The sequence below is a fragment of the Sapajus apella genome, unplaced genomic scaffold, assembly GCF_009761245.1.
Source record: "Sapajus apella isolate SASKATOON/1434 unplaced genomic scaffold, GSC_monkey_1.0 scaffold44, whole genome shotgun sequence".
Classification (NCBI taxonomy): Eukaryota; Metazoa; Chordata; class Mammalia; order Primates; family Cebidae; genus Sapajus; species Sapajus apella.
This window is the reverse complement of record NW_022436984.1, coordinates 15871552-15880709: the sequence shown is the minus strand read 5'-3', so window position 1 is coordinate 15880709 and position 9158 is coordinate 15871552. Positions and strand designations below refer to the sequence as shown.

General features: G+C 42.9%; 1 protein-coding gene and 1 pseudogene across 2 annotated transcripts in view; one reads left to right on the top strand and one right to left on the bottom strand.

Moving 5' to 3' along the window:
• Positions 1-9158, top strand: part of KCNG3 (potassium voltage-gated channel modifier subfamily G member 3) — a 61427-nt gene that overhangs the window by 20985 nt on the left and 31284 nt on the right. The window lies entirely within an intron of this gene.
• Positions 8331-8861, bottom strand: LOC116524225 (annotated as a pseudogene).

Here is a 9158-nt window from a genome sequence, read left to right as displayed (position 1 = left end):
TTTAGTAGAGATGGGGTTTCTCCATGTTGATCAGGCTGATCTTGAACTCCTGACGTCAGGTGATCTGCCCACCTTGGCCTTCCAAAGTGCTAGGATTATAGGCGTGAGTCACCACGCCCAGCCAGCTAAAGGCACCAGTTTCCAAGTCCTCAACTTTAATGTGGACATCCATAAAACAAGTAGGCCTGATAACTTGCCTGTGGTAAAAAGGCTCCAGGTTCTTCTTTCACAATTCCAACTCCCAGTTTACAAACAAAAAGCACTCCTCTCACTCATCCAGAACCTTACTAAGGTGCGTTGTCTCAGGGTGTAAAACCCTGTGGGATGGCCGTGGAAGAGATGACTCAAAAAAATATATATATATTATGTATGTGTATATATATAACATATATATGTATATATATATTTTTTTCTTTTTGAGATGGAGTATTGCTTTGTCACCCAGGCTGGAGTGCAGTGGTGTGATCTTGGCTCACTGCAGCCTCCGCCTCCTGGGTTCAAACGATTCTCTTGTCTCAGCCTCTCTAGTAGCTGGGATTACGGACATGTGCCACCATGCTTGGCTAATTTTTGTATTTTTAGTAGAGACAGAGTTTCACCATGTTGGCCAGGTTGGTCTTGAACTCCTGACCTCAGGTGATCCTCCTGCCTTGGCTTCCCGAAGTTCTGGGATTACAGGCGTGAGCCACTGTGCCCAGCCCTGATACAAATATTTAATAAAAATATTGTATTGAAAAATTTGTATTGAAATATTTTAATGTATCATCCCTTTCTGGCTTTAAGCAGGAGAGTAACTAGTGTATTTAGCAGTCACTGGAAACCTTTTGATCTAAGTATTTTTTTTTAAGAAGTACTTTTGAAGAAGTGAGAAAGTGAATGACTCTAAAGATGGGCAACAAATTCTATTGCAAAGATATATGATTATCAGTTCGTTGCTTTTTAAAAATGTTTTATGAGGGCTCATACCTATAATCCCAGCATTTTGGGAGGCTAAGGCTGGCAGATCACTTGAGGCCAGAAGTTCGAGACCACCCTGGCCTGCATAGTGAAACCCGATTTCTACTAAAAATACAAAAAAATTTGCCAGGCATGGTGGTGTGCACCTATAACCTCAGCTACTTGTGAGGCTTAGACATGAGAATCTCTTGAACCCAGGAGGTAGAGTTTGCAGTGAGCCGAGATCATGTCACTGCACTCCAGCCTGGGTGACAGAGCAAGACTCCGTCTCAAAAAAAAATTTTTTTTTTTGGCTGGACATGGTGGCTCACACCTGTAATCCCAGCACTTTGGGAGGCTGAAGCAAGTGGATCACAAGGTCAGGAGTATAAGACCAGCCTGGCCAACCTGGTGAAACCCTGTCTCTACTAAAACTACAAAAATTAGCCTGGTGTGGTGTCACATGCCAGTAATCTCAGCTACTCGGGAGGCTGAGGCAGGAAAATTACTTGAACCCAGGAGGCAGAGGTTGCAGTGAGCTGAGATCTCACACCATTGCACTCCAGCCTGGGCAACGAGCAAAACTCCTTCTCAAAAAAAAAAAAAAAAAAAAAGCCACAAAATACTCCAATCTGTTGAGCATACTTGACCATCTAGTAATAGCATCAGCCTTTTCCAAAAGATACGGAGAGTCTGTCCCTCAGTGTCCAGACTACTGTGTACAAGACCATTTACCAGTAAAAGGAACTAGGGCTCTACAGAGAGAAGGTCTAGGGTCAGAGCCACCTGTAAGGTGGGCCCAAGCCATAAGCTGCACTATGAGTCTGGGCATGCCATACCCATGCCACAGGCCTTGGGGGCTCTGCAGGGAACCCCCCCCAAGTCAGACTGCCATTTTCTCCAGCTTGCCCTGGGATGTGATAGAAAATTATTGTTATGAATAATGAAAATAAAGCAGATTTCATGGCACAGAAAAGGAAAAAAATAATAATTACCTATCTACAGAGAAAGATGGTAAAAGAACACCACAAAGCTGCAATGAACAAAACTCTGGCAGAAAGTTTAGGAAAACGACTTGATGTCTTCAACAAAGTGTAGACAGAGAAAGAGAAAGGGAATGAGAATATGTTATCTATAAATTATTACTTTATTTTGAGACAGGGTCTCACTCTGTTGCCCAAGTTGCAGTGCAGTGGTGTGATCTCAGCTCACTGCAACCTCCACCTCCTAGGCCCAAGTGATCCTCCCACCGAAGCCTCCTGAGTAGCTGGAACATGGGTTTTGCCATGTTGCCCAGGCTCCTGGACTCGAGAGATACACCTGCCTCCTGACCTCGGGTGATCTGCCCACCTTGGCCTCCCAAAGTGCTGGGATTATAGGCGTGAGCCACCGTGCCCAGCCCTGTTTTATTAATTATATACTGAATTTTATAATATTCATGTTTTGATCAATTGCATCCTATTAATTCTTGTAGTGGTAACTTGATAAAAAAAATTTGACACAGTTTACAGTCACAGGAATTTTTTTTTTTCAGAGACAGAGTCTCAGGCCAGGTGCAGTGGCTCACATCTGTAATCCCAGCACTTTGGGAGACTGAGGTGGCAGATCACTTGAGGTGCCAGGAGTTTAAGACCAGCCTGGCCAACATGGTGAAACCCAGTGTCTACGAAAAATAAAAAAAATTAGCCAGGTATAATGGTGCACGCCTTTTATCCCAGCCTCTGGGAGGCTGAGGCACGAGAATCACTTCAACCTGGGAGAAGGAGGTTACAGTGAGCCGAGATTGTACCACTGCACTCCTCCAGCCTGGGCGACAGAGCAAGACTGCATCTCAAAACAAAAAAATAAAAGAAAGAAAAAAAGACAGAGTCTTCCTCTGTCACTCAGGCTGAAATACAGTGGTGTGATCATAACTCACTGCAGCACCAAGCCCCCGGCTCAAGCTATCCTCCCGCCTCAGCATCGCAAGTAGCTGGGACTACACCGCACCAAGTAGCACAGGAAATTTCAAATAGTGAAATTGGAAGCTGACTTTTTGTTTTTGCAGAGAAATGTAATGGAGTGTTTGCAGAATTTCAAGTATAAAAATATATTACAGTAGGTCCTTTTAAACTTTGGTTATAGAAGTTTGTTCAGCAAATATGCTGAACACCTGTGTACCGTGTGCTAAGGACACAATGAGAAGAGAGGATATAAGGTGGCTTCCTTTCCTTTGTGTAGCCTGGTCTAATTATGATTAGTTTGCACAAATCGTGTATATTGGGTCAGCTGCCACTGGAGTAAGGCAGGCTGACTCCTCCCAAACCTATTGCTTTCAAAGTATTCGTCAGAACAAAAGAATTCCCCTTTATGAGTTCTCTTTAATTTACCCATATTTAATTATCTTTTTGTTTGTTTTACAACAAAAATTTTGAGGTCAAAATTACAGTGTAGTGCATAAAACTTAAGTGTAAGATTTGATAAAATTTGACAAATGTTTAAAAAATATACCAGGGCAAAATTAAGTGGGGGAAGTAGAATGGAAACAAAGTATATGAAGAAAGTAACAATGTAAATTTTCTGTTAAAGATTAGTATATATTTTTTAAAATGAGAGTTGGTAGGTATATCAAAACATGATATTTGAATTCATAACAGTTTTAACTTTTTTTTTTTTTGAGACGGAGTTTCACTCATGTTACCCAGGCTGGAGTGCAATGGCGCGATCTCGGCTCACCGCAACCTCCGCCTCCTGGGTTCAGGCAATTCTCCTGCCTCAGCCTCCTGAGTAGCTGGGATTACAGGCACGCACCACCACGCCCAGCTAATTTTTTGTATTTTTAGTAGAGACGGGGTTTCACCATGTTGACCAGGATGGTCTCGATCTCTTGACCTCGTGATCCACCCGCCTCAGCCTCCCAAAGTGCTGGGATTACAGGCTTGAGCCACCGCGCCCGGCCTCATAACAGTTTTTTAGAAATTATTTATTTATTTTTTATTTTGAGACAGAGTTTTGCTCTTGTCACCCAGGCTGGAGTGCAGTGGTGCAATGGTGGCTCACTGTAGTAACCTCCACCTCACAAGCTGAAGCGATTCTCCTTCCTCAACCTTCTGAGTAGCTGGGATTACAGGCACATGCTGCCATGCCCAGATAATTTTTTTATTTTCAGTAGAGATGGAGTTTTACCACGTTGGCCAGGCTGATCTGGAGCTCCTGACCTCAGGTTATCTACCCACCTTGGCCTCCCAAAGTGCTGGGATTATAGGCGTGAGCCACCGTCCCAGGCGGAACATTTTTTCTTTTTCTTTTTTCCTGAGATGAGTCTTGCTCTGTTGTCCAGAGCTGAAGTGCAGTGGTGCCATCTCAGCTCTCTGCAATCCAGCCTCCCAGGTTGAAGCAATTTTCCTGCCTCAGCCTCCCAAGTACCTGGAATTACAGGTGTGTGCTACCACACTCGGCTAATTTTTGTGTTTTTAGTAGAGATGGGGTTTCACCATGTTGGCCAGGCTGGTCTGAATCTCCTGACCTTGTGATCCGCCTGCCTCGGCCTCCCAAAGTGCTGGGATTACAGGCATAAGCCACCACACCCAGCCTTTTTTTTTTTTTTTTTTTTTTGAGACAGAGCTTCACTCTTGTCGCACAGGCTGGAGTGCAATGGTGCAATCTTGGCTCACTGCGTCCTGTGCCTCCAGGGTTTAGGCTATTTTCCTGCCCCAGCCTCCCAAGTAGGTGGGATTACAGGTGCATGCCACCATGCCTGGCTAATTTTTTTTAAATTTCCTATTTCTAGTAGAGACGGGGATTTGTTCTGTCGGCCAGGTGTGTCTCAAGCTCCTGACCTATGGTCATCCACTCACCTTGGCCTCCCAGAGTGCTGGGATTACAGGCATGAGCCACTGCGCCTGGCAGAAACTCCATTTCTTTTTGTGCAGCAGCAGCTCCATTTTTGTAATGATGTGTGGGGAACTTTGAGTCACATCTCAAGCACCAAATTAAGGGCCAAATTGACTTTAATTGATAGTTATTGTTATATATGTCATTTTAGAACCAAATAATTTGTAAAAAAGCAGAATTTTTCAGCCCTTAGAAAGATTAAAATTAAATTTTATTAGCCGACAGTGTAATATCCAATGGGCTTTTAAAACAAATTGTACCTATTTCTCAACCTGTAGAATTTTTTTTTTTTTTTTTTTTTGAGACAGAGTTTTACTCTTGTTGCCCAGGCTGGAGTGCAATGACGTAATCTTGGCTCACCACAACCTCTGCCTCCTGGGTTCAAGTGATTCTCCTACCTCAGCCTCCTAAAGTGGTGGAATTACAGAAGTGAGCCACTGTGCCTGGCTGAAGCATGTGTTTCTTTTATTTCACAGATTGATTTGTTCTGCTTCTTCAGTTTTTGATAGATACAGTGAAGAAAAACACATTTTGATTGGCATAAGGAATTCGGTTTTTAAATGCTTAAATTTTGCTTTATTTTCAACTTATATTAAAAAAGAAAAAAAATCTTCAGAGCATTTGCTGTAATGGCTTAGCACCAATATTTTAATAAATTATACAGGTTAGGCCAGGCATGGTGGCTCACCCCTGTAATCCTAGCACCTTGGGAGGCTGAGGCGGGTGAATCTCTTGAGGCCAGGAGCTCGAGACCAGCCTGGGCAACATGGTGAAACCCCATCTCTACTAAAAATACAAAAATTATCTGGGCATGGTGGCGTATACTTGGGAGGCTGAGGCAGGAGAATCACTTGAACCCAGGAGACGGAGGTTGCAGTGAGCCAAGATCATGCCACTGCACTGTAGCTCGAGGGACAGAGCGAGACTCTGTCTAAAAACAAACAAAAAAAAGGGTCTGGAGTTTGAGACCAGCCTGATCAACATGTTGAAACCCCATCTCTACTAAAAATACAAAAATTAGCCAGGCATGGTGGGGTGTGCCTGTAGTCCAGCTCAGGAGGGCGAGGCAGGAGAATTACTTGAACCTGTGGGGCAGAGGTTGCAGTGAGCTGAGATTGCGCCACTGAACTCCAGCTTGGGGGAAAGTGTGAGACTCTGTCTTAAAAAAAAAAAAAAAAAAGAAAGAAACATATGCTTTAGAAAGGTAGAAGAGGAAATTATGTATAAAAGTCATTATAAAGTCTTCAGGCATATAAAAAACAATGGATGATAACAGTGAACATCTGTATACCCACTACCCAACTAAAGAAATAAAACATTAAAAATGCCATTGAGCCTGTAATCCCAGCACTTTGAGAGGCCAAGGTGGGTGGATCACCTGAGGCCAGGAGTTTGAGACTAGCCTGGCCAACGTGGTAAAACCCTGTCTTTACCAAAAAAATACAAAATTTAGCCGGGCATGTTGGCACATGCCTGTAGTTCTAGCTACTGAGGAGGCTGAGGTGGGAGAATCACTGGAACCCAGGAGGCAGAGGTTGCAGTGAGCCAAGATCGTGCCAGTGCACTCCAGCCTGGGCGACGGAGTGAGTCCTTGTCTCATAAAAAAAAATTTGCAGTTGAAGTTAACTTAGTGCCTCTTTCCCATTGAAATCCCTTTATTTCCACAGAAAGTGGCACTCTCCTGACTTTGATGTTATTTCCATGTACTTAAAAATACATTTAATATATGATTATATATCTACATAAAATATAACATTGTTTAGCATAAACTATTTTTATATATGTTATAATCAATGGAGTCCGCAGCTTGCCTTTTTAGCTCAGCTTCATGTTCATGTTTGAGTCCTGTTGTTCAATATCCTTGCCATTTCTACATTTAATCACACTGTAACACTTTGCTAATCTGGTAGATAAGAAATATATCTTGCTTTTTTTCTGGTTCTTTCTTTGTTTTTTTTCTTTCTTGCTTTCTTTTTTTCTTGAGATACAGGGTCTCACTCTGTCACTGAGGCTGGAGTGCAGTGGTAAAATCATGGCTCACTGCTGCCTCAACCTCCCAGGCTCAAGCAATCCTCCTGCCTCAGCCTCCCAAAGTGCTGGGATTACAGGCATGAGCCACTGCATCCAGCCTCATGTCTGGGTTGTTTTGATCAGCATAGTGTTTAAAAACATTTTTCTACATGTTGTTTGTATTATTAGTTAATTCCTTTTTTAAAAATGGAGATATTCACATAATAAAATCTACCATTTCAAGTGTGCAATTTGGTGGTTTTTAATGATATGCACTACATTGTACAACCATCATGACTATTCCAGAACATTTTCATCACCCCAGGAAGAAACCTACTTGTTAGCAGTCACACCCTGTTCCCCCTCCTTGCACCCTGGCAACCATCTGCTTTCTTTCTCCATGGATTTGCCTATTCTGGACATTACATATGAATACAATTATACAACATGGAGCCTTTTGTGTCTGGCTACTTTCACTTAGTTTATTATCAAGATTCATCCATGTGGTATTTCATTCCTTTTATGACGGGATAATAATCTATTATATGGTTATATAACATTTTGTTTACCCATTCATCAGTTCAACATTTGTATTGTTTTTACTGTTTAGTTATTATGACTGCTATGAACATTTGTGTCCAAATTTTTGTGTGAATATATCTAAATTTTTTTTTTTTTTTGAGACAGTATCACTCTGTTGCCCAGGTTGGAGTGCAGTGGCAAGATCATAGCTCACTGCAGCCTTGAAGCCCTGGGCTCAAGTGATCCTTTAGCCTCAGCTTTCCAATTAGCTGGTACTATAGGCATTTACCACCATGCCTGGCTAATTTAAACATTTTTTGTAGAGTTAGATCTCACTGTGTTGCCTAGGCTGGTGCCAATCCTTCTGCGTTGGCCTCCCAAAGTGCTTGGATTATAGATTTGAAAGCCACCCCTTCTGCCCACCCCCCACTTTTTTTTTTGAGACGGAGACCTGCTCTGTTGCCCAGGCTGGAGTGCAGTGATGTGACCATGGCTCGCTGCAGCCTCAGCCTCCCACCTTAGCCTCCTGAGTATTGGGACTACATGCCACCACACCTGGCTAATTTTTGTATGTTTTTATAGAGACAGGGTCCCACTTTGTTGCCCAGGCTGGTTTCAAACTCCTGGGCTCAAGGCATGTGCCTGCCTCAGCCTTCCAAAGTGCTAGTATTACAGTTGTGAGCCACCATGCCTGATCGTGACTTTCCTTTTTCTTAGTGGTTGATTACACATCCTAGGTACTGATTGTGCATTGCAAATATTTTCTTTTATTTATTGGTTTATTTTAAAATATTTGTAGAGACAGGGTTTTACTATGTTGCCCAGGCTGGTCTCGAACTCCTGCAATCCTATACTGACCTCAGAGTATCTGGATTATAGGCGTGAGCTACCGTGCCTGGCTGCAAATATCTTCTTTCTGACTGTGGCTGGTATTTTTACTTTGTTTTAGGTGTTTTTGGGCTTATAGAATCTGTACATTTAAGAAATTTTTAAACAATTACTTTGTTACTTGAGTACATAGACAAATTTATGCGACCAGGACAGAGGCTGTAGATGACTCATATTTCCAACTGGGAGGGAGGACTCACTTTGTCTTATAATATCAAGCCAAATAGTGAATCCAGCTCTCTATCAGAATCAGACAGAATTTAGCATTCTTATCGTTTCTGTTCCTCTGAAGATGCTTTCAAACAGCAACTGCTTTCTTAATTAAATGGTAGAGATCTTCAGGGAGATCAGGAGCAAGTCCTTTGGACTTGAGAATTCTTGAGATTTTATTGCCGGTCACAAAATCTACTTGTGTAACACCATGTGAGTCTCTCAGGATCACACCGATTTGTGAAGGAGTCAGCCCTTCTTGGCCAGTTTGTAAATCTGCTCCTTCACTTCATCAGATGTCAACTTCAGCCAAGGTGGGGATGCAGCAGTGATAGGACAGATCCAACTGGGACAGGCCCTTCCTGGGAGCATGCATGCCACCCATGATGGCAGCAGTCAGGCAGCAAAAGGAAGAAGCTGTACATTTTTTTTTTTTTTTTTTTTTTTTTTTTTTGAGACAGAGTCTCACTCTGTCGCCAGGTGCTAGGCTGGAGTGCAGTGGCACAATCTCGGCTCACTGCAACATCCGCCTCCCGGGTTCAAGCAATTCTCCTGCCTTAGCCTCCTGAGTAGCTGGGACTACAGGCACACGCCACCACACCCAGCTAATTTTTGTATATTTAGTAGAGACGGAATTTCACCATGTTGGCCAGGATGGCCTTGATCTCTTGACCTCGTGATCCGCCCACCTCGGCCTCCCAAAGTGCTGGATTACAGGT